Source organism: Crocodylus siamensis, chromosome 1, assembly GCF_052110815.1.
Source record: "Crocodylus siamensis isolate JL-2025a chromosome 1, ASM5211081v1, whole genome shotgun sequence".
In the NCBI taxonomy this organism is placed as follows: domain Eukaryota; kingdom Metazoa; phylum Chordata; order Crocodylia; family Crocodylidae; genus Crocodylus; species Crocodylus siamensis.
The window spans coordinates 237,579,166-237,605,997 of record NC_143395.1 but is presented as its reverse complement, the minus strand read 5'-3'; positions in this window follow the sequence as shown (position 1 = coordinate 237,605,997).

Here is a 26,832-nt window from a genome sequence, read left to right as displayed (position 1 = left end):
TGAGAAGGGTGTAGGCTGTACAGCAGATAAGCAACTCAGCATGACCTGCTCACACGGAGAAAATGGCTTAATGCCATTTTTGGATCTTAACAGGAAAGTAAAAAATAGGCAACTGATTTTACTTTTGTAAATGACATTGATTAAATTGACCTGAAATATTGCATGCAGTTGTAGTGTCCATATTTTAAAGCATATGTCGCAGAAGTAAACTTTAGCTAAACAAAAATTAATAGAGTGCTAGGTAACTGTATACTCTTACAGCTTCTTTTATACAAAACATCAGATTAGATGATCCTACTAACTATTTTTCACATTAAATTCCAAGGAACTCAAAACATGAAGAGCGAAATGGAAAACACAGTATCATCTCAGGTAACATTACTATTATTGTCTCTGAGACAGCAATATTATCTACTTAAAAAAACATATAAATCCCATTAAGTAACAGCTCTCCCTACTGGGGTAAAATAGGTAAAACTTTGTACCACAGACGGCCTTCCGCCAGAAGGACACAGAAGGAGAATGTGAACAATTTTTACAAATCTATAGTGACACATCCTTAATTACAGACTATTGTTTATTATAGAAATAGTTATCCCTGAAAAGAAAACTATGCTGCTCAGTCTAGCGCTAAGCTAGCTCTCAAGGGAGGGAACATGAGGTGGCAGTTGCAGTAAAACAAGAGAATGTATTAAATCCAAGAAAAGACTTGCCCATTTGAAGATATAATGTGACCCTGGGTCAGCCTAATTAGGCTTTAGATATACAGAAAAATCTAATCTGAGTTTATAGAATGTATAGGAGGGGTATACAAAGAAGGTTGGGCTTCTTGGGAAAAGTCCTTTATATGCAGACTCAAAAGATCTATCTATCTATCTATCTATCTATCTATATATGTATGCATACAGTGCATCACCATGAAGACTGTCACCCATTTCCTTTATGGAGAGATGATATGTTTTCATTTGCCCATCACCTGGAATGCAAGGTCTTTCAAACAAAATATTGCATTTTATACTCTATGAAATGTTTAGTGCATATAGAAGGATTACACAATAATTGCTACTACTACTCTTAAACAACAAACAAAAAAGGACAGACTTTGCATGGAGAAAGCTGAACTTAAATGTGAAAAAATAAAAATATGGGCTTTGGATTAGGTCTTTTTTAAAAATAAGTGGAAAGAAGAACAGGAAAAGAAAGAAAAGCAACCACATTATGGTAGGGGACTTGTTTCTTCTTAAACACAACCTCCATTAATTTTCATAAAGTTGATACCATGTTATGGATATTGGAAAAACGGTCATCATACTTTGGTTATTTCTCCATGTCCTAGCTAGTTTGAATGAGTAGGGGTCTAACTGTAAATTGCATTGTAAATGTATTATGAAGGGCTTTAGTTTACCTTTCCTTGTCAGCAGCATGGCAATGGAATCTGGTACAAAGAGGGACTGTTCACGGCTAGTATCTATGTTATTTGTAGGGCATGTGACTTTATATTTTGCAGTAGTCTGCTGTGAGGGAGCGGCGGCTAGGGGAGGCCGTGAACCCCCTAGCGCCCCCTACCGTCACGTTAGGGTGACGTAGCACCCTCAGAACCTCGCCCGCCATGACTTTGATGGTAAGATATATAATGTGGAGGCTGCCAGTTTCCCTAATGGACGGTCTAGTTGTTCGTCCCTGTTCCAGACGGGTATTTGATAAGCGTCCTGCCTTAAGGGCAATGCGTGCCTCCAAGCCTCCCCCTTAGCACGCCCCAAGCCTCGCAGCTATTCCGGGGGACGCTTGTATGGTCCCTCGCCCCTCGGGTACCCTTGTTCTCACTCCCGGGCACCGGGGCTCTTCGCCCACCCGGCGCCTCCTTGGGTCGGGCCCCAATCTCTCGCCCGTTCCCCGCGCCCTGGGCCTGTCACGCTGGCGCCCAACTACTTGCTGGCGCCTCCTGTGTCAGCTCGCCAGCGCCGCTCACTACCGGCGCCCCCAGGACCGGGTCCTAGCCAGCGCCTGGCTAATCGCCGGCTCTGTCTTAAGTCTGGAGCGCTCTCGCCGCCCTAGCCTCGGCGCCCTTGGGCCAGCACGCTCTCGCCGCCCTAGCCTCGGCGCCCTTGGGCCAGCACGCTCCCTCTGCCCGGATCTCGGCTCTATCACCGCCCTAGTCTCGGCGCCCTCGGGCCGGCTCACTCCCGCCGCCCTAGTCTCGGCGCCCTCGGGCCGGGTTCTAGCCTGAGCTCTATCACCGCCCTAGTCTCGGCGCCCTCGGGCCGGCTCACTCCCGCCGCCCTAGTCTCGGCGCCCTCGGGCCGGCTCACTCCCGCCGCCCTAGTCTCGGCGCCCTCGGGCCGGCTCTATCGCCGCCCTAGTCTCGGCGCCCTCGGGCCGGCTCTATCGCCGCCCTAGTCTCGGCGCCCTCGGGCCGGCTCTATCGCCGCCCTAGTCTCGGCGCCCTCGGGCCGGCTCACTCCCGCCGCCCTCGGGCCGGCTCACTCCCGCCGCCCTCGGGCCGGCTCACTCCCGCCGCCCTAGTCTCGGCGCCCTCGGGCCGGCTCACTCCCGCCGCCCTAGTCTCGGCGCCCTCGGGCCGGCTCACTCCCGCCGCCCTAGTCTCGGCGCCCTCGGGCCGGGTTCTAGCCTGAGCTCTATCACCGCCTTAGTCTCGGCGCCCTCAGGCCGGCTCTATCGCCGTCCTAGTCTCGGCGCCCTCGGGTGGTTAGCTCGGCCTGGCTATTCAGCCCCTCTCTGGGGCCTCGCCCCTCAGGGGCCTCTACCGCGCTCCCTGCGCTTCGCCCCTGTGGGCTTCCTACTCTGGGGCCAACACGCCACGCGCCCTGTCTTTGCCCCGCTCCGGGGCCTTGCCCTCTCGGGCTGACTCCGCGCCTCTTGCGCTCTGTCTCTGCCCCGCTCCGGGGCTAAACACCGCCCTTATAGCGGGGGTCTGTAACCCCGCACACCGCGCCTCCCTGGCGCACTATAATGCCCAGCAGCACCTACACTAGCGCCCCTGGCACTGTGCCTCAACTGGGCACTGGGAACCCCCAAGCTGTTGGGGAAGCTCCCCTTGAGGCCTCCTCGCTCCCCTACAGCCTCACCCGGTCCTCCGGTGTAAACTGTAACGTAATACTCCAGCCATCTGGCTATAACATAAATACAGAGGCTCCACACGCCTAACAACTCCAAGCCCCACCAGGGCTTTCCATCCTACCTCCAGTCAGGGCGATCTTGTTCCCTGCATCATCGCGGCCTGTTAGTGGGGTAAAGCAGCAAGCACTCACTCAGCTCGAGCCGCAGAGCTCCTGCTCCTGCGGCAGCCAGAAGGGAACTGTCTCAGGCTCTGGCCTAAGCTGGTTATAAAGGCCAGGCCCTGCCCTCTTCCGGCCATGTGACTCACTTGGTTGGCCTGGCAACCAGGCACCTGAGCTCCCTGGGTGATTGGCAGCTCTGCCAATCAGCCTCACAATCACGGGGCACCTCTGTGACTCCGTGACATCTGCCTATATCACAATTCTTTCCAGAAGTACATATGTTTGCAATGATTAAATGTGTGAGTTGCATCCACCTTCTAAATTGATATTTTCTTTCTTGTACCCTCTGACCACTTAAAATAGGGAACTTGTTAGTCATTACATCTTTTCGTAATGGGAATAAAATAGCTAATCGAAAGGACAGACTTCAGTCTTATACTGAAAGCATTACTATTATGATCTCTTTTGACACCACGTATCAAAACTGTGAAGCATACGATTTATATTAATTTTTCTAGCATTAAACTTGTCCCTGGCTTCACTTCCAAGCCTGTATTTTCTACCAGTTCCCACAATGATGAAACTGAGCAGTCTTTTTTTTTTTAATTGGAGTTGGACATGAAGGATTAATGATGTGGTCTTTCATTCTTTAAGGTATATAGTTCATGGCTGTGAATCAAGAATTCACTTAAGTATGTGCTTAAGTACAACCCTCTTCAGAACACTGTGCACATGCTTTAAGTTGTTTCCTGAACAGTGATACTTTTGCAAATCTTTGCCCAGGCCTTTTCATATCTAAGGGAAAGCCTTAAAGACTAACAAACTATTTCATAAAAGAAAGAAAAGGACTCATAGGGTGGGTCCAGATGAGCGCGCACATACAGTATATGGTGCTTCCCACCCATCTGTGGTGCCACATATGCCACACATGCAGGTATTCGCTACACTGATGATTTGCAGCGCGGTGGGGGGTTGACACTGGGGAGATCCCAGTGTCAAAAAAACCTGGACATAAAAAACCTGGCAGGCGGTGGCAGTGTGCGCCACCCAAAACAGGAGACTGGCTGGCTGGAGCCATGTTCCTGCTGCCAGCCAAGCTCTGTGCACTGGCTCTGTACTGCTGGATCCCCATCAGGCACCCAGGATCCCAGGTAAGGCTGCTGGGGCTAGCCTCCCCGACCTCAACTAGGGCAACTTGCAGCCCGCCACAGTGCACATGCATGGGCATTCCCTAGAGACAAGTAACACCCGCACATATTGTGACACTGGTTTTAGTTCCTGGGAAAAAATGTGTGTGTCCTCATCTGAATGCACTCATGGGGTGCTAGGTTTTTCCCTTAGGTGCTTTGACATAAATAAATGTATAATGCAGAACACTTTGGTAGATCACAGACTCAATATGAGTCTGCAGCATGATACAACCACACAAAAAGCAAATGTGGTTTTGGGAGGTAACTAGAAGCATTAGGTGCAAAACATGGGAGGTGATAGTGCCTCTCTACTCAGCACTAGTTAGGTCTTATCTAGAGTATTGTATGCAATTTGGGGCTCCATATTTTAAAAAGGATGTGGAGAACTTGGACAGGGTCCAGAGGTAGGCAACAAAGATAATAAAGGGCTTGGGAAGCAAGTCATATGAGGAGAGGCTGAAGGAGCTAGGCAAGTTCAGCTTGAGGAAGAGGCACTTTAGAAGAAGCAAGGTAGCAAACTTCAAAGAGTTTATGAGCTGCCATAAAGATGAGGGAAAGCACCTTTTGTCTCTTGCTGCAGAGAGGAGGACATGGATTAATGGCTTGAAGTTGCAGCAAAGTAAGTTTAGATTGGGTGTCAGGAAAAACTTCACTGTTAGAATAGACTGTCTAGGGAAGTTGTGGACTTTCCATCACTGGACATGTTCAGGAAGAGGTTGGGTAGCCACTGGTTGGGGATGATCTAAGCATAGCTATGCCTATGTTCAACTTTGAGTATTTCCCATGCTTCTGGCCTTTACTGATTGCACCTGCCTTCCCTTTCTGCTACATGTGTCAGGGTGTTTTCAAACCTCCCCCAGAGGCATTGGGTGTTGACTGCAGCCAAAGTTGGAAATTTTGACTGGGGTGCGCCAATGTTTCTACTGGAACCACAGCCAGAGCTTCCTGGCTATAAGGTCTTGCCCCTCTGCTTAGGGTCAGATGGACTACCATATCTGGAGTCAGGAAGGAATTTTATCCCATGGTCAGATTGGTACAGACTGTGGCGGGTTTTCCCTTCCTCTGTAATGGGGGTTGTGGCCCTTTACCTGGGATCTCTTGAGAATGTATTAACAATCTTTAAAGAAGCATTGGCTGCTGTGGTTCTCTTGCTTAACCTGTGGCAAGTTAGGATATTATGTCTATGTTGTGTCAGGGTTAACAGTAGTCTTACATGGAGTTTAGAATATGGACTGTAGAAGATGGTTCGGATAAGCCTGACCCCACATCAGGAAGAGGGTTGGACTAGATGACTTCTGGAGGTGCCTTCCAGCCCTACTTCTCTGATTCTATGATCTAGAGCCAGGTTTTGGGCTTTTTCTTATACTCACAGTAACCCCCCATCCCCTTCCCAGTAAAATAACTCCATACCTTACCCACATTCTCTTTAAAGCACTAAGTTCAGAACAAAGAAGATAAAGTTAAGAACCATACTGTGCCATCCATAAAAATATTAACTGGGATTTGGCCTTGAAAATAATCCCTTTGAAATGTAGTCCCTTTCTTTCATTCCAATCAAAAGAAAGCTTGAGGCATCATAACATCATAGGGCATTCAAGTTGCTTATAAAATGGATAACGACCATTCCTCTAACAACTTGCAAACAAAAAGATCTGATTCTTCGGCATGTGTACAGAAGCATCACCCAGACAGAGCTCCAAAGAAGTTGTAAGTAGCCATTTTGTATCACTTTGGAGGTTCAGGGCCTCAGACACTAATAGGAGGCGGCAACTCTTAAATATTCACAAAGTGAAGAGCAAAGACAACAAAAGTACAAAGTGACATGGAAATCTTCTGCATCTTCAGGGTTATATAGATATAACAAAAATTTATATATATATATATATTTTTTTTTTTAAATCTTTGTTTACATATATAACATTTTATAAGAATAAAGGCAGTGCCCTTTCTTGGCAACCATGGCAGCTGAAAATCTAGAGCTCCTTTTTTCATCAGCACCACCTGATTTGTCTGCAGTCCCTTTCTCTATGACTTACTTAGGAAAAGACTTTCATATAGATTCAAGAGATGGAATTAACTCCAACAAGTGTAAAGAACCACAATGTCTCCACTTTCTTGTTTGCATCCATTGCTTTACAAAGAAATAAGTCTTATAAAAGACATCCAAAGTTGCTGCTGGGCATCTTGTATTTTTCATTTAGACTTCCTTCAAGAAGCTTGGGTTTTGGTTTTGTTCTTTTTGCTTTGTTTTCCCCTGGTAGCCAGTCTGAGGCTGTGGTCTGTTTATCTGTCCAATACCAAACGTGTTCAGATATTTGGATAAGTTCCAGTTAAACAATTTTTTTTTAAATATTACTCAAAATCTAACTTTATTCCTCTCTGCTCTCTGCTAACAAATTACCCAGTCTTTAAGAAAATTAGATTTGTTAGAATTTCTCTGCTGACTTCAGCAATGTTAAATCTCTGATTCATTAAAAACATTTTAGAACAAGTTATTATCACTGTGTATTCATTTTAACCATTAAAAAAATGTGTTTGTGACTGTAGATTAGGAGGATATTATTTCCCTGCATTATTGAGACATGTTCATTTCTGAGGTGAACTGCTCATACTATAACATCTATACAGTTTAGTGATTTTTCACTAAATATATCTGAATATGATTGTTAAAGAACATTTTTTATTCCTGAGTGCTACATATGCTTACCTGCAATTACAGACCAGAACAAAAGAATAAAAGTAGAAAGGATATATTACCATATACCTGAAATGTAGACTGGTAGTCAGGACACTTCCAAAAGTGTGGTTTGAAATTATGTAGTTTTTAGGAAATCATTTAATCTCTAAACTTTCTATATGCTAGTGCACACATGCAATTAATGTGCCTAAACCTGCTGTGCAGTGAATTTGCCTGCCTTTTGCTGACAGCACCTCAGGTGTACTAGGGGCCGCCCTGCACTGGCGTGGTGACCACAGAGTGAGTGACAGGCCCAGAAGCATGCCAGCTCATATCCCTTCTCCACAGGAGCCCTAGAACCAGGAAAGGTTGGTGACAGCCTGTGCCTTTATACCAGGTACTTCAGAGGAACAGGGCCCAGACAGCCCAACTGGGTCCAGGATCAGCTGCTCAGCCCTGGGACAGCTGCATGGTCTTTGCTTTCTTGTACCCGAGTGCTTCCCCCTTGGCTGCAGAACATGGACCATGGGGAAGCTCTGTGCCTCACTGCCAATGCGATTGCAGCTCCTGAGGAAAATCGAAGCTCCTGGGGGAAGAAAGAATGAGTACAGTATGGGTGCCAAGGGCCCTGCTTACCTAGCTGGTGGCTCAGATCTGCACACGCTTCTTCCAGGAGCACTGGCTGCAGCTGTTTCTGAGCTCCATATGACTGGGAGCTGCCCCCAGACTCAGGGATATTTCTCCCACCCCTGGAGCATGGGTTTTAGCCAGGAAGCAGTTATAGCCCCCTGATGCCCGGGCTGGGCTGGCCAGGAGCAATTTTTATTTTGGTCAGCATCTACACATGCAGAATGGCATATTAGTTTAATACACTGTTTTCTAGTACCTTATCTACTGGTACTAGCAAATGGTGCATTAAACTAACCTAATGTAGACAGTGATGCTTTACTGTGCATTAGATTAATCTATCAAGATGGAGCTTATCTCAAACTCTCCCCTCTTAAAAAAAAAAAAAGTAAACTAAATAACAAAGAAACCTTCTGAGACTTACAAATCTTAAACATCACATGCTAAGACCAGGAAGGTGTTTTTACACATTCTGTATCTAAATATTGCAAATGCTTAATGGTGAAACAGTTTTGCTAATGCCATCCCCAGCATTGTGTTATTCTTTATGCAATTAGCTGATCTTCCCTTATATTTTTAGGTTTGCTCGTATGCAGTAATTGCCTTCTGCTTTAGAAGGAAATTATCTTTCTGGAGTAGATGTCTAAAGTCTCTGTAGACATAAGGGTTCAAAACTGTCCAGATGTTCTAATAATATGTTTGCTCTTTCAATAGGTAACATGGAAGGATTTATACCTGCATAACTAATACTTTTCCTAAGCCTGCAATCCTTCTGATAGCAAAATGTTCACAACATCTTCTGTGTAAGACAACAAATAAAGACAGAACTGAAGCATATAAACTCATCCCTTTTTCAGGACACCATTTAAGAAATGGGCCTAAGTCCTAGTCACACTAATTAGTTTTAGTGCAACATTTAATGTGTAAAAGGGCTGTCCTGAATAGTGATGGTTTCCTCAACCATTGTTAAAAGGACAAGGTACACCCTCTATGGCTGCATCCAGATGAGTGTTAATGGTGCCGAAGGCCCATCTGCAGCACCACACACACTGCACATGCAAGCATTCCCTGTACTGCTACATTGCAGCATGGAGGGTGTTTTTTGACCCCAGGAGATGCGAGAGTCAAAAAACCCACACCAAAAAAAAAGTGGGGCAGCATACATGGTGGCAGCACGCAACACCCAAAACAGGAGCCTGGCCGACCAGTCACATTCCAGCTGCCAGCCAAACTTCCTGCTATGGTTGCAGCACTGGGAAGTCTCCAGGACCTCAAGTAAGCCTGCTGGGGCCATCGTAGTTGCTGGCCCCAACCTCACCCACCCCACCCAAGGTAACCTGCCACATACCAGAGCACACGTGGCCGCTGCCACTTGTCCCCAGGGAAACGTATGTCCATGCTCATTTGGACGCTTCCCATAGGAGGTATCTGAAGTTCTCAGTGAAGTATATAGCATCTATTTGTTGAGAATGTGGCTAGCATGTGTGGTTTTTTATGTTGTTTTGGGAACACTGGACTGTGATCCAGAAGATGGAAGAGAATAACACTGATTCTGATAACACAAAACTAAGAAACTGATTCCAATTTTGATTGCTTAAACTCAAAGAATGTCTGGCTTTAAATTTGTGTACCAGTGTATTAGAAAAGTATTTTTAGGAATCCTGTTGTTACTTACCACCCACACATCTTGTAAACTAGTAATGGGATTTGTGTTGAATCTTCTATACACTCTTCAGAAAACTTACCCTACAGCCTTCATGTAACCTTTTAAAAGCTTAATCAAGCAGCTGTCATTCCATTTCCTTCTCCAAATACTTTATTTTGCTGCCAATGAGCCAAATTACACCATGATATAACTCCTTTGAAGTTTCAAACTATGAAACTATGAAACTATGAAAGAAAGAAGTTGTATGCTGAATGAATTTGGCCCAGGATGAACAGTATAATATTTGAAATAAGAACAAATGTGGTATTGTAACTTGAAATAAAAGAATGCCTGTCCCTCTCTCGTCATACATATGTTTCTGAATGTATATGTGCATGTGTGTAGATGGATATGCAAGTACCTTAGAAGTCTCATCAAGTCCTGGCCAATGATGATACTGTCTGAAGTCTTGCTAGTACAAGATTTGTTTTAGTTTTTATCTTGCTGTAGTAATGCTCTTTTTGCGTTTAGTATAAAAATAGAACAATAAAAGAAGGTTTTCATTTTAAGTGTTAAAAATAAAAAAGCCATAGAACTGCTTGGTTATAAGACTAATTAATTTAAAAAAATAAAACCCCTCAAGAATTTCACATTTTTGGCATCTGATATGCACCCTACAGGAACCAAATATCTTTCAACCATATACCTGCTAGAGATCTGATCCTGCAGTGCTTACTCATGTGAACATGCCTTATTCACATGAGTAATCACATTTAGTTTTAATAGGACCATTCACGTGATTAAGGCTACATAGGATTGGCCCTACACTTTTCTAATCATTGTGTCAGAATGCAAGAAAATTATGTTAGTGAGAGCTGTAATGATGGTTTAGAAGTCAATTGGACTTAAGCACAGGCAGCTGCATTTCAGTGGTGGGTGACGTGATCTAGATAGATGAACAAATACCCATTATCCACTGCACAGCATATTGTTAGGCTTAATTAGTTAACATTGAAAAGCACTTTAAGATCCCCTGAAGAAAAGGGCTATTACAGTGGCAAGTATTATTAATTTTTATTATAATTATAGTTATTATCTTTATTATTGTTAAATGGGATGCAATATATGAAAAGGCACAAGATTGCAACAATGTGTGTTACTAGAAGGTACAGAAAAATCTATATACATGAGTTCTTATTAAACATATTTCTATTCTTCCTACTTGTACAATTTCTTCCTTTTAGTAACACTTTGGCAATATTTGATAAGGTATTAAGTAACCTAAATTTTGCCACAGGGGAAGGAAAAGTGGAAAATCATCCAGTCTGGCACCTCATGGCTCATTAAGATCACTTTAAAGTAACTCTATGCAATAATTTTTTTTAAAAATGTTCCTGTTGACTAAATCAGGTCCTAAAACAGCAACTTAAAAACCTCTTTTTTCAGCACTCAGGTACTTAATTCCAAGTTCATTAGCAAGGTAGTCAGCCAACAATAATGCACATGTCTGAGGGGCGGGGATTCACTTCAATCACTTGACATGTAATGTCCACCCACTGGACATAAAATTAATTTTCACAGCCTACCTGTCTTGCTCTTCCTCAACAGAAATATTAGAAAACTAGATGTATTATCTGGGAAGTTCTCCAGATCATTTTTTTAAAGAATGTTTTATTTTTTTAATTGATTTTAATTATATATGAAGTATTCCCAAATCTTAGAGTAGATGTAATACTGTAATACAACAACTATGTAAAAGAGAGAGAGAGAGAGAGAGTGAGAGTGTGTGTGTGTGTGTGTGTGTGTGTGTGTGTTCTTCTAAATGTAATTATGTGGATGCACATGGATTCTGATCCAGCAGTGTCTGGGGTCTTCAATCCCTGTCCAGTGGTCAATCTGAAAGACTGAGAATTTAGTGCATATATTAAATAAAAAACCATCTGGTCAAACAGCAGCTCTAGTTTTCAGAACTGAAGGTTCCAGGTTCTACTACTGCTGCTGGCACAAGCAGGATGAGTCATGTTGTACAGTTCTTTTACCAAACTGTAATAAAGGAAGTCTTTCTATAATAATGCCACATCTAGCTGCTAGATCAGTGTTTCAAAGACAACTCACTAGCCTAGACTTATCTATATTTTGCATCATCAGTTATTAAAAAGGATTCTAAGACATTTATGTGTCTTCATACTGGAAATAACTTCTCTTTATCAGGCACTTATATGAACTGTGAAGTATTTGTTTTCCACAGCGATGTAGGTAAAATAACCCTTTTAAATGTTCTAGTTCAGATATATAGACCAGAGATATATGCTTTACATACCTGAACAACAATAAGGAGCACTTCATAATTCATCTTTCATTTGCTAATCATAGAGTTATGTATGAATAAATCTACCTGTAACAGTTTATTGATGATATTTATTTTTTATATTTGTCTTATTTGCAAATATTTTAAGTGTGCAAATAAGCAATAACAGAAACATACTATTCACAAAACACATTAAGAGAACATCCAGAAGAGCACACACATGCAGTTTGCAGTGCTGCTGACCCATCTGCAGCATCACAGACCTTTCTGTGGAGCTGCAAACCGCATGTACCACACACACATGCAGGTGTTTACCGCACTGCTTATCTGCAGCATGGTGAAGTTTCTTTACACAAGAGATCCCAGTGTCAAAAAACCCACAGCAGAAAATAACAGAGTGGTACACATGTCGGCAGTGTACATCACCCAAAACTGAAGCCTGCATGCCTGGATTGCCACTGCTGGAGCCCTGGGAGGCCCCTCAAGAGTCCAAGTAAGACTGCTGAGGCAGCCTCCCCTACCCCACCCAGGGCAACTTGCTCTGCACCAGAGCATGTGTGCACAGGCATTTCCTGGGAACAAGTAGCAGCTGCTGCTATTTGTCCCCAAGAAAATGCATGTGCATGATCATCTGGATGCATCCCAAAGGACTGTTCAAAATACATTAACCAACAGTAAATGACAAAAGATTCTAATTTGAAAATACAAAAAAAAATTGCATTACAGGGATGAGAATGTCTTCAGGATATTTAAGAATTAATACAGTTTCTTAAATCCCCATATTCCTTTAATTCCTTATCTTTTCCAGTTGAAAAGTAGTTCCTAAAAGATGTGTAGTATATTATCACTAGTATTTTCTGCAGCACGAAGAAAAGGACAGGTTATTATGAATGGTTGTATCAACACTTCCCCTGCTTTCAGGATAATTACCTTTGTACTGATATTGCAGGTAGTGATCTAAGTTGTGCCCAGGCTCATCAAGAGAATTAGAGTAAGCAAGGATTCTTCTAGCCTTTGTCTGACTATGCTAATGGGCACTTTTGATCAATTCTGATGAAAAGAAGGGAAGAGGAATAGATGCATGAGGTTCCACAGTGGGTGGGTTTTCTACGATCTAGCTAATAGAGTTTGTTGGAGAAAGAGCATGCCATACTTTAGAAAGGAGTCTTGGGTTCTCTCAACTTAACCTAACTGCTTCACCTACTGGTGGAAAGGGTTTAAACCCCATAAAATATTCCACCAAGTTTCTCTTACTGTTTGCACTGCAGGTTCCCCTGACAGGTGAGTCCTCATTTCACCAGCTATCAAGGAGGAAGAGAAAGCAGAATCGCTGAGGTAGTCGGGTACCCCAGGCATAGGAAGGGATTGTAGAAAGAGCCACCTACAGGGAAAGAGTCTCTGCACATAACCCTACTCAACTCTTCAGTATTTGAAATTTGTCTTTCATCTTTCATAAAACTTGCAGTAATTCTAGTTGTCTGGGAACTGTAGTGGATACTCTCACTTATCGTCTCTAGAATGGTCATTGCTTTATAAGGGTTTGAGTGTGTGTGTGTAGTCAGTGAAAGTAAACATACATACACATACATAGGTGTATGTGTGTGTGTGTGTTTACTTTCACTGACTAGGTCATTACTTCATGTATTTTTACTGAAATAAATCAGACTATATAGTAAAAACCTTCATGAATAATGATGAAGAAATCTTTGTCATTGGTAAGTAAACCCATTTGCTTATCCTTTAAATGTATTAAGACCAACTTGTACTTTCAAGTGACTGTATTTTCATCTTTATTTTTCACACTTGGATTAATATTTCATAATATTTTTTTTGTTAACCCCTTCTTCCCCCCCCACCAAAATAGGACTTTCAAAATGTCCACTAATAAAAACGAATCACTAATAAGATGAACCATGTACCAAAATTTCATTAGACATAAAGAAAGGCTCAATCTTACTTCTGAGGAATCTAAAAAAATAGGCTTTTAGTATGAAATTAAACTGTTAGGGCTTCACATGAATTAGCCCAGCTGCCTACACTAATCTAGAAAAAGCAGCCTGTAATCCAACTCGACAATAAAAGTAATCCAAGCTGAGAAGACTGAACCCAATAAGTCACTAGAAATGAAAAATAATCAAAGCTAGTTGCCGCCGGTTGATGACAAAGTAATAGCTCTTTCTTCTGGTAAAAGAATCACTAAATATTAATGCCTCTATGAGAAAAATCCAAATCCACAAGTTTGGTCATCTCATTTTGCCACATTTTATGCATCCCAGTTGGGATTTTAATGAGAGTTGAGTAGCTAAATTCCCTATGTGTAATGCAGTGGTATCACTGCCTATATTTCTGGAAGGATGTTTAAAAAAGAGTCTGCCTAAACTTTTTTAGCATTTTTTTGTCCTCAGCAGAACATTGTTCTATAGAAAACCAACTACAGAAAGACAACCTGAATGCTGTAATTTTACCAAATGCAACTTTTTGTTCTGTTTCATTGGCTGGTTAATCTCTTCCCTTTTCCAGCAGCAGGGCTAATTTTGCAGCAATATGAACCATATTGTTAAAGAAAAAAAAAAATCAACTAAGACTTCTGTAATCATGACTCCTTTTACGTTCTACTCTTTCCTAAAACTGATTTTACCAGTGTATAGCTTCAATAGAAATGCAAATAAAGTTCCATCACAAATTTAACATGTGTAGTAATGCATTGTTTGAGCATGCTGCTCCAAGTTTAGTAGATGCCATAGGCCTAACTCACCACTTCAGCTATATAACAAAAGTAAATAGCTGATAGACTCTACCGCAGAAGGCTACAGTGATAATAGGACAAAAGCAGAAAAAGAAGAAATCATTGCTTGTGCAATGTGTTCCTTATCTCACCCATATCAACATAAAATAAAATTTCATAAGAAAAGTCCAGCAGAAATTGCTAAATGTGATTTATTTGACTTTATACAAATGTCATTGTTATTCTGTATAACCGCACACAAACTTTAACTGAAACTTAAGGTTGCACTGTAACATTACCCATTACAAAATGTCCATACCAAGAACTCTTCCCAATAAAAAGCATAAATGTTGATGTGGATACAAACTGTAATACCCTTACAGTTTGTCCATTCCCTTTAACACATCTGCAAAACAAAAAATCACACTTGATAAGAAATGACATGGATCCAGACTTAATCTTTAATATGCAACTGGTGCATGTAGTTCTAATACTAACTATTGAAGACAATTGTCACATTAGGTATTCAACATCTGTTTGTCACAGCACAACTACGCTTTATCAGAGTGTAGTTCTGTAAGCCATATGCCTCCTTATTCTTGTGTTTAACCTTTTGGTGCTGTAGGCCTGCTGAGTGTCATAGGCCAGTCTGTTGGCTGAATTGGCTCTGAGCTGCCTCTGCTAGAACAGTCACCTTGCTGCTGCTTTGCTAGCCTAGGGCCCTGCACCACTGGATCATGGCTCTGCACAACTCCCAGCCAGCCCCTGTGCACCCAGATCAGGCCCTAGGCCACTTCCATGTACCTACTGGGCTAACTAGCCTGTGGGACTTCTCACAAGTCCAACAATTTGGCAGAAAGGGAGTGGGAAAATGGGCAAGTAGCCCTGCAAAGGTGTGTGTTTGAACTAGAACCATCATAAGTTTAAACCCAGCACTCTGCCAGGCAGGCAAAAAGCAATATCAGGCAATATAAATGTCACTGTAGAAGAATTATAGAGCAGTCCTGAATGTATTACGATGCCAGGTTGGCACTCAGGACTGTGCATTTGTATGGCTTGATTCTCCAAAGTTCAGCTCCCAGTTTCTCATTTATGTAATGGCTGGTTTTCCAGAACAGCTCAGTACACAACAGGTTTAATCCTAAGTGTCTAAATTGACCTGAATTATTTAAAGAATCTAAACCATTAAGCCTGAACAAGTAAGTGGCTTTCATGCCACTAGAATGCTGTGTGAACAGAACAAGCAATTTCCTTATCCCACTTCATAGACTCAACTTGCACACATCTCAACTTGGGACTCCTTGGCCATCTCAGGTATTAGAGCACTTGAAAAAAATGTTTCCATTTCTCATATTGTGATATTCTAACCATAAGTCTGATTCCATTTTTGTTTCTTAAAAGTATTTTTAAAAGTGCTGAGAGGAAGACCCTACGCATATGCTATGACAGACTGGCGAAGTGAAAGAACAATGGAATGCTCAATCATCCTGCAGTTGCGGATATCCAAGGCAACCCTATACATTTGGCAAAAATAGATATCTGAATCCTAAATTTTATACAATGGGACAATTTAGTATAGAGGCAATAGACACCTATTGAGTCTGTTCACCTGAATTTATTTTCACTGAAAAGGAAAGCCAACCATATGAACAGGTATTAGACTGACAAGGTCTAGTTTGATTTCCTTTTCCTCAAACATTTGTCTTAACCTGAATGTTATATTATTTGACAAAATGAAAAAAAAGGGGGGGGCAGGAGGAAAAGTGTGAAATGAAGTCCATAAACATCCTCCACTCTGATACAATAATTAAACCCGAAGCTCCTGCAAACCTAACTTAATTTACATATCACTCATTGTCCATCTGCTGTATTTTCAGTTTCTCCTTTACCATCTGGTTAACTAATGTTGATTCCATCAGCAATGGAAGTCAACTTTGTCTGCACTAAAGGACTCAAAACAAAATGTAAAATCAAAAAAAAATTGTGTTCAGATTTCCCCCCATCAAGTATTTAAACAACCATTTCCAGCTATACCCAACTGTTTCTATTGAATCAACTTCATGATGCAGGGATCCTGGTTTTCCATTTACTGCTGAAAAATTCAGATTTTTCTCCTTTAATGGAGAAAAGCACAGGTTTTCCCCTTTAAAGGAGAACAAAATTGGGAAACAAGATTTCCTCTTGCAGGCTGGCGAGTTCCAGCCTTCAAGGGGTTGTTTGGGGCTGGGGGGAGCATGGTGCAGGGGACCAGGAGTGCCACATTGTAGCGTGAACTGAACTAATGCAGCTGATGTTAACACAAAGTGTAATAATAGTGAAATATAACCATGTTAGTCTTGTCCTGTAAGCAACTGGAACACTCCATTTTGTATCTTTCTGCTTGACTTAAGTGAGTGAACTTTGCATAGCCTTTATGTATAACTGTGTGTAAAAGGGTGAATGGTGAGAAAATGGCATAAAAATGGGAGAAGAAGATTCAACTGTTATGTAAGCAACAAGGCGCCAAATGTAAGTTACCAACCACTAACTAACTAATGGCAGACTTTAAACTAGGCTTGTCGGGGGAAGGGGAAGATGAGGGCGGAGGAAACATCAGATGGCACTCCATATTAAGGAGGAATACACATCCTCGTCAATTAGCAAGGAGTCAGGGGAGGGGCACTCTGAAGTGCTTTGGGTTAGAGTACAAGGCAGTCAAGGGGAAAGAGACTTAACAGTGGGAGTCTACTACAGACCTCCCAACCAGGGAGAAGAGCTTGACCAGGAATTCTTGGATCAGCTCACAGACATAGTGAAGGCTAAGGATGTGGTAATCATGGGGGACCTGAACTTCCCAGACATCTGCTGGGAAGAACAGTCAGCTAGGTCTGAACACTTACGAAGGTTCTTGGCCAGAGTGCAGGACTTCCATCTAACCCAGGAGGTGTGCAGCCCCACCAGGGGAGATGCCTTGTTGGACCTAGTGCTGGCCACGGGTGATGCCCTGGTGAGGGGGCTGTGGGTGCTCGACCACCTGGGTGACAGTGATCATCACCTGCTGGAATTCACCATCCAGCGCAAGGTGGCAAAGGCATGCAGTAAGGCAGCGGCCCTAGATTTTAGGAGGGCAGACTTCACCGAGCTAAGGAGGATAGTTGGAGAAGCGCTGAGGTCCCAGAGGGTAGGGGAGCCAGGTGTCCAAGGAGAGTGGTCGATCCTTAAGGAGACGATCCTCCAAGCCCAAAGGAAGGTCATTCCAACGAGGATCAAAGGGAGCAGGAGAGCACACAAGCCTCCGTGGCTCACCAAAAGCATCTGGGAATGTCTTCTTGCTAAAAAGGAAGCTTACACCTAATGGAAAGAAGGGGTCATCACCAGGGAGGACTATTCTGTAGTTGCTCAGGGATGTAGGGGGGTAGTTAGGAAGTCCAAGGCAGAGATGGAACTGGGATTAGCTTCCCAGATTAAGGACAATAAGAAGTCCTTTTTTAAATACATAGGGGGTAAAAAGAAGGTCCCGGGTAATGTGGGGCCCTTGCAGGACACGATGGGAACCTTGGTCGTCACGCCAGATGGCAAAGCTAACATGTTTAATGATTTCTTTGCCTCCGTCTTCCTAAGTAGGGACCAGAACAGCCCCCTCCTTGCTGGGCCCCCCTTGGGCCCCGAGGGAGGCACACCTGGGCCACGGGTTAGCGAGGATTTAGTTAGGGAGCTTCTGGAGGGGTTGGACGTATTCAAGTCAGCCGGCCCAGATGATCTCCACCCTAGAGTTCTAAAGGAACTGGCCGAGGTCATTGCAAGTCCCCTGGCACAACTTTACGAGCACTCATGGTGCTCTGGTGAGGTACCGGAGGACTGGAAGAGGGCCAACGTGGTCCCCATCTTCAAAAAAGGCAGGAAGGAGGGCCTGGGAAACTATAGGCCGGTTAGTCTTACCTCGATCCTAGGCAAGCTGTTCGAGAAAATTATGCTGGCACACATCCAGGAGGGGCCAGCAGGGGACTGCATGCTTGGGGCAACCAACATGGGTTCATCAGTGGCAGGTCCTGTCAGACCAACCTGGTGGCCTTTTATGATCAGATCACCAGATCATTAGATGCAGGGGTAGCAGTGGATATAGTTTTCCTGGACTTCCGGAAGGCTTTTGACACTGTCTCTCACCCCGTTCTCATTAAGAAACTGGGGGGCTGTGGTGTAGACACCCACACAGTCAAATGGGTCGCCAACTGGCTGGAGGGCCACACCCATAGGGTGGTAGTGGATGGGTCCTTCTCAACCTGGAAGGATGTGGGCAGTGGGGTTCTGCAGGGCTCAGTCCTCGGGCCCGCACTGTTCAACATCTTCATCAGTGATTTGGATGAGGGGGTAAAAAGCACCCTGTTCAAATTTGCTGATGACACTAAGATGTGGGGGGACATGGGCACACTGGAGGGATGCAACAGGCTACAATCAGACCTAGACAGGTTACAAGGTTGGGTGGACGAGAATAGGATGGGTTTCAACACAGACAAGTGCAAGGTGATGCACCTCGGGAGGAACAACCGGCACCATACCTACAGGTTAGGGAACTCCCCTTTTGTCAGCACAGAGGCGGGAAAGGATCTGGGGGTCATCATTGACTCCAAGATGAACATGGGCCGGCAGTGTGGAGAGGCAGTTAGGAAGGCCAGCTGCACCTTGTCATGCATCCACAGATGCATCTCGAGCAGGTCCAAAGAGATGATCCTTCCCCTCTATGCGGCACTGGTCAGGCCACAGCTGGAGTACTGCATTCAGTTCTGGGTGCCGCACTTCAAGAGGGATGTCGACAGCATGGAGAGGGTCCAGAGGAGGGCCACTCGTATGATCAGGGGACAACAGGGCAGGCCCTATGAGGAGAGGCTATGGGACCTGAACCTGTTCAGCCTCCAAAAGAGAAGGCTGAGGAGGGTTCTAGTGGCCTGTTACAAACTAGTCAGGGGGGATCAGCAGGCATTGGGGGACTCACTGTTCCCCCGAGCACCACCAGGAGTGACCAGGAATAACGGTCACAAGCTGGCAGAGGGTAGGTTTAGGTTAGATATCAGGAGGCGCTACTTCATGGTCAGGGCGGCTAGGGTCTGGAATCAGCTTCCAAGAGAAGTGGTGCAGGCTTCTACCCTGGGGGTGTTTAAGGGGAGGTTAGATGCACATCTTGCTGGGGTCGTTTGACCCCAGTATTCTTTCCTGCCATGGCAGGGGGTCGGACTAGATGATCTGCTCAGGTCCCTTCTGACTCTAGAAACTATGAAACTATGAAACTATGAATCCCTTTGAAGCTTGAAGGCACAAAGGAGATAACAAAAGAAGAAATTCTGCCAGATAGGCAACAAAAACACTCCAAAGCTAACATAAGCGGAAGACAAAACAAGAACAACCACAAATACAGAAGCTGGGTATGGAAAAACCCCAAAGCACTGAAACAAAGGATGCCAATCCCTATAAAAGAATACTTTGAAAATGCAAAGTTGGGTGAGTCTCATTGGAGCACAGTTGTATCTGTTCACCCCGCTCCAGCTGTCATCTTTAAATCTGCTATCTTCAAATCATCATCATCTACTCAATAAGCCTGGGTTGGCCACCCTGGGCTGATATTGAGCAACTATTGCTGGTAACTATATCTGGTGCATGTGTGGATGAAATGGTGGTTTTGTGTATGTGTATGCCTGTGTGTAATTATGTGTATGATGATTTGTGTGTGTTTGTATGAATGGTGTGCATGAACCTCTGTCTAATTCATGGACACATGCATGGCGCAGCCAGGCAGCAGTGGAGAGCAGGTAAGTCTATGGGAGGGGCGGGGGAGCACAGGAGCACCAGGAGAGCAGGGGACCACAAACAATGGGGTGGGAGGGCACAGGTAATGCACTTAGAAGGCAGAGGATCACAGGCAACATGTTGGGGGTTTGGAAGGCACATGCCCCCCAAATTTTTGCACTCACAGTGGGATGTGGGGCTTCAGCCAAGCCAGACCAGCTCCAGGCAGAATGTTACATCTTTCTCAGAAACCTTAGTAGAGGCCCAGATGTTTTCCACTGTATTTTTCAGGGTCAGAAAACATACCAGATCTGCTAGCCTATTAAATCAAAGTGGGATGAGTCATAACGTAAGTGTCATCTTAGGTGAATACACGTGCTAAAATGGCAGAGGCCAGTCAGTTCCACATAAAATGCCCTAGTGAAGTTGGTTTAGTATGTGAATGAGTGAAACTTGCATCAGACTGGCAGTAACTATGCAATGTATAGAGAAAAGGCAAAATATTAAATTTAAATTATTAAAATTGTCACAGGGTTTCAGCTGGAGCATTTATCTTTAAAATGAGGATGAGAGATTTTGGATGGACAGTAACAAAAAATTTCTCAAAGTAAGTGTAATTAGATAACTGAATAATTTTCTTGAATGTCACCAAGGCAACCTAATCAGGCATGTTTAAGCATAGATTAAAATACTGAAGCATAAAGACAAACCAGATGAACCAGAAGTCCCACCATAACCATCCCCTTCTGCTCTATTTCAATTTAAGCATTCGACTTTGTAAAAGCCTGTTCTGCTTTCATCTACTTGCTTCTAGCTACCTTCAAATTACTTTAGGATCTATGATAGTCAAATCAAACCATTCCATGCTCATGGGCAGAAACTGAAATCACCAAGCAGCAGACAACATACCAGTCCCAACTCATCTTGGTTCCTTCCATAAGATCCCCAATAGGTAACCATATGATAAGAATACAATAAGACCTACAGAGTCCTGATGATAAAGCTACCAAAATCTCCCATTTCAGGTTCTATCTTAGCAACAACATGGTTTGGTGTTTCTGAGATGGATCTTCCTTCTCATTCCTGATTAGTCTTGTTCCTGTTTTTGATCTCCCAGTCTCTATCAGCCATTTTCCCTTGCTGCAACTTTGTCTTGACTGTTGGCTTAACCCATAAACAGATGCAGCATTTCAAAAAGGGAGGTGTGGGATCCCCAAATCAGCAACACCTCCCTTCCCTATTCATTTCTCCTCCCTCCCCTTCTCTGCTTCCATTGCTGGTCTAGGGGAGATCTGCCTTCCAGTACTGCTGACTCTTCTGCTCTTGCCCCACTCCATCTGGGAATGTGAGAAACAGATGCATAGGGAGCTGGGCTCAGCTAAGGACAGCAGTACAAGTGGGTGGACAGCAGTACAGCCCCTGTTCCTACTCCTACTCCTCCATTGGCAAGGAAAAGCCAGGATACTGGACATGGAGGGGGAATCCACTCATCACTGCTATGTTCTGTGCAGCCTGGCTGGAGCAGGACATAGGGAAGGGACAGTGACAGCAAAATGAAAGGGGAGTGGAAGTGCTGAACACAGAAGAGAAGGAAGGAGAAGCCAATTTTAAGTCCCCAGCTGCTTAGTACATAACATAGTCCAAAAGCAGGATGCAACCACACCACTGAACCCCTGTGGATCTGCTCTTGTGGCAATTGGCATCATATCTGGCTTTGACTTCAGCTGCTTGGTGTTTTGGTAACATCCTGGACTCTGATCCTAGTGTTCCAGGTACTGATTGTTGGCTTCTTAGATTTACCCTTGCATGTGATTGACTTGGTAGCTCCTGGCTCATTTGACTTGGTGGCTTGTGGCTTGGCAACCACCTGCATCACATAGGCCTAACAATTACAATGAATAAATAAATGGCATAAGAGACTACATAGAAACATAAAATCATAGAAAGTTAGAGTTGGAAGGGACCTCAGGGGATCACCTAGTCCAACCCCCCACTCAAAAAAGGGCCATCCACAACCAGAACATTCCAGCCAAGGCTTTGCCTGCCTACGTCTTAAAAAACTCCAAGGATGGAGATTCCAGAAACTCTCTAAGTAACCTGTTCAGTGCTTCACCACCCTCCTAGTGAAAAAGTTCTTCCTAATACCTAACTTAAAATTCCCTTGCTGTAACTTGAAACCATTTCTCTTTTTCTGTCAACTGTCACCACTGACAGTCTACCTTCATCCTGTTTGGAACCACCCTTCAGGTAGTTGAAGGCTGCTATTAAATCCACTCTCAGTCTTCTCTTCTCCAGAAGAAATAAGCCCAATTTTCTCAGCCTCATCTTAGAAGTCATGTGACCCAGCACCCTAACTATTTTTGTTGCCCTCTGCTGGATTCTGAAAATGGTGTACAATCTTTCTGTAGTGGGGGGTCCAAACTGGACACAGTTCTTCAGATATGGCTTCACCAGTACCAAATAGAGGGGAATAATCATTTTCCTTGATCGTCTGGCAATGCCCCTACTAATGCAGCCCAATATGCCCTTAGCTTTCTTCACAACAAGGCCACACTGTTAAGTCATATTCAACTTATATTGTCCATTGTAACCCCAAGGTCCTTTTCTGAAGAGCTGTTGCTTAACCAGTTGGTCCCCAGCTGGTCCTAGTACATGGGATTGTTCCATCCTAAGAACCTCATAAGATTTCTTTTGGTCCAATCCTCCAGATTGAGAGAGCTCTGAATCCTAGCCCTACCCTCCAGCATTTCTACTTCTTCCCACAGCTTGGTGTCATCTGCAAATTTGCAGAAGGTGCACTTCATCCCATCTTCCAGGTTGTTGATGAAGATAGTGAACAAAACAAACCTCAGGACCGACACCTGGGACACCCGACATAATTCCAGCTTCCGAGTACACATACAGCCTTTGATTACTACCCTATGAGCCCAATTATCCAGCCAGTTTTCTATCCACCTTAAAGTCCATTCATCCAACTGATCTGTCCTTAGCTTGCTTGCAAGAATGCTGTAGGAGGCCATAAAACCTTGCTAAATTAAAGGTACATCACATCCACCTCTCTCCCACTTCCACAGAGCCATTCATCAAATCACAGAAAGCAATCAAGTTGGCCAGGCATGACTTGCCATTTGTAAATCCATGCTGACAGTTCCTAATCACCTTAGTCCCCTCTAGGTGCTTAGAGGTAGAACCCTTCAGTACCTGCTTTATGATTTTTCCAGGGACTGAGGTCTGTAATTCCCTGGATGGTTCTTCTTTCCTTTCTTATAGATGGGCACTATATTTACCCTTTTCCAGTTATTCTAGAATCCTCCCAATACCCACAAGTTTTCAAAGATGTTGGCCAGCGGCCCTGTAATCGTCACAGATCCTAGTTTTCCATGATAAAAAATTGCAAATTCTCGATAAAACCTCCCAAACCAATGATTAAAATGAAAGGCCCCTCACTCCCCACCACCACAGCCCTTCCTGTCCCTGCTAGTGCTCCTCATCCCTCCACCACCACCTAGCCTTGCTGGTTCCCCTCACTCCCCCCACAGTCCCCGTCCCTCAGCCCTACAGGAGGCAATGACTGCTGCAGTAGAGCAGAGTCCAGCTCCCCCAGTGCTACCTGCTGCCTGCCTTCTGAAGGCTTGGGTGGCGAGGAGCAGCTCTCCACCACTGTGTGCACTCCCAGGGGACAGGGGGGACCCATGCCCCCCAGATCTGTGCATGAGGTGGGGGTAGGGTGGGCTGCTCTCTATGGGCTCAGGCTTCTGCCCTGCTGCCCTCCCCTGAGGCCTCCACAGCCTGGTGGGTGTGACCCAGCACTGCAGGGAACAGCGGGGCTATGCAGGAAAGCTGCCTGCCACTATGAGCTCTTTGCTGCCCTGGCAACACATCCCTGTGCGTGGCAGCAGTGAGGGGCACAACACCACACCACTGCCCCCATGTACACAGGGGATGCATCACCAGGGTAGCATGGAACTCACAGCAGCCTTTCCTGTGTGACCTCACTGTTCCCTGCAGTGTCAGGTTGAACCTGCCCAGCTATGGAGGCCCCACAGGAGGGCAGCAGTGTGGGAGCCTGAGCTGGCAGCTGGCAGCCTACCCTACCCCTGTCCCACACACAAATCTGGGGGACACAGATTCCTCCTGTCCCCCCCGGAGTGCATGTAGCAGCAGAAAGCCACACGCTCAACCCCCAGACAAGCCATCCATGCATGAGGTTTGGGACCCTGCAGCTGTGCATTGGAGTTCTGGGCCCCAACCCCCACGCACCCGCCAGCTAGGCAGTTGCCCCAGCACCAGCCCTGCTCAATTCCCTCCCTCCATTCCCCTCCCACACCACTTACCTACAGGAACTTGTCTCCATGCTGCCTGGTGGTCATATGCATGTGTAGGCATGCACAAGTACATGGCGCCCCCTGCCTGACCACCCTTCTCCCACTCCCTCCCAGCCTGTTGCAGGCTGGGATTCTGCCACCCTGCAGGGAGCTCTTTGCAAAACAGCAACATCTTCAGCCAAATGAGCAATCTTCAGCTTCCTCCAGCAAAGGGGGAAATCTCGGGTTTTCACCATTTTTCCATGGGAAATGGAAAATCTGGACCTCTGGTAATCATATTGACTAATTCCAGCAGCACTCTCAGGTGCACTGTATCAAGCCTCATGGACTTCTACACATCCAGCTTTTCTGAACAGTCCTTAACCTGTTCTTTCACCACTATTGGTTTCTCACCTCCTCCCCAAACTGTGCTTCCAGGTGCAGTAGTTTGGGATGTGGCCTTGCCTGTGAAGACTAAGACAAAAAAGACAGAATATTTCAGCCATCTTTGCATCATCTATCACTAGGTTGTCTCTCCCATTTAGTAAATGACCCACAGTTTCCCTGATGATCCTCTTGTTGCTGACATACTTGTAGAAACCCTTCTGGTTACCCTTCATGTCTCTTTCCAGCTGCAATACCAATTTGACCTTTGTGATTTAATTTCTACATGCCTGAGCAATACTCCTATACTCCTTCCTATTTTTTGTTCAAGTTTCCATTTCCTGTGAGATTCCTTTATGTGTTTTACCTCACTGAAGAGTTCCTTAAGCCAAGATGATCTACTGCCATACTTACTAGTCTTTATGTACTTTGGGATGGTTCATTTATACACCCTGAGTGAGTTGAAGTCTGCTTTTTTGAAGTCCAAGGTCCTTACTTTTCTGATCTTCTTCATTCCTCACCTCAGGTTCATAACCTCAATTATTTCATGGTTCCTGCTGCCCAAGTTGCCATCCATTGCTACATTCCCCACCAAGTCTTCCCTGTTTGTGAGCAGCAGGTCAAAAAATGCATGCCCCCTAGTTGTCTTCTACAGCACTTGCACCAGGAAGTTGTCCTTAACACTCTCCAAAACCTTTCTGGATTGCATATGCACTGCTGTATTGCCCTCCCAGCAGATGTCAGGGTGATTGAAAACCAAGGCCATAATCAGGCCCAGGTGTCAGGCCCATGAAAACCAGGGCCTATGATCAGGAAACTTCCACTACTTCCACCTCCTGGTCTGGTGGTCTATAGGAGACACCCACCACAACATCACCCTTGTTACTCTTCCCTCTAACTGTAACCCAGAGACTTTCAACAGCCCCATCTCCAGTTTCATACTGGAGCTCTGAACAATCACACAGCTCTTTTACATAAAGCACAACTTCTCCTCCTCTCCTTCCCCCCGCCAGTCCTTCCTGAACAGTTTATACCCATCCATGACAGTACTCCAGTTATGCGAGCTATCCCACCAAATTTTCTGTTATTCTGTTCACGTCACAGTTCCTGGACTGTGCAATGACTTCCAATTGTTCCTGCTCATTTCCCAGGCTCTGTGCATTCATGTACAGACAGCTGAGGTAGCTAGCCGATTGCCCTGTTTTCTCAGGAGGAATGAGAAGCCCCGCCCCCTACTGACTCCTCCTGCTTGTGCTTCCTCCAGGTCATCCACTTCCCCATTTATCTCATAGCTTTGTTCTCCATCCTCCAGAGAATCTAGTTTAAATCCCTCCTTACTAGGTTAGTGCCTGAGTGTTCTGCCTTTCCACATTTCCAGAAACATGCCCCTGTGATCTCTGGGGTGCATCTCTAGAAGTGGGGAAAGTTTGGGTTCCCTGCTTGCAGAGATGTATCCCCCACAATCTCCAAGGTGAGTCTCTGGAATTGGGGAACTACAGTTTTGCATCTTGACAAATTACTGAGGATACATCTTTGGCATTAGGGAAAGCTTTACAGGTGGTCCTGGGGCTTGAGGAACCTGGTCCTGTTCAAGAAACTGGTTTCCACCCTGATGCACACATAATGTGGGAAACACAAGGGAATTGAAAGAAGACTGTGTGCACCTGTGCAGAATCCAAGCAGAATCCAGCCCAACAAATTAATCTTTAAATAAGTTACCTAATCATATTTAGTTCTTGGAATGTCAGTTGAGGGTGGAATCATGTTTTAAGTCATGTCAATATTTCTTGTCTCTCGTTATGATAGGACTTGCTGATGCTTGAGTATCATATCAGTATTAGGCACAAAGTAAAACTGTGTAATTCATGTGAAGCAATAACCTGCAATGCTAATTAGAGTTTATTGCTTCTGAGCATACCATTTAAGCATATCCAGGACCACAGTACACTAAGACATGTTATAGCAGCTCTGGCTGG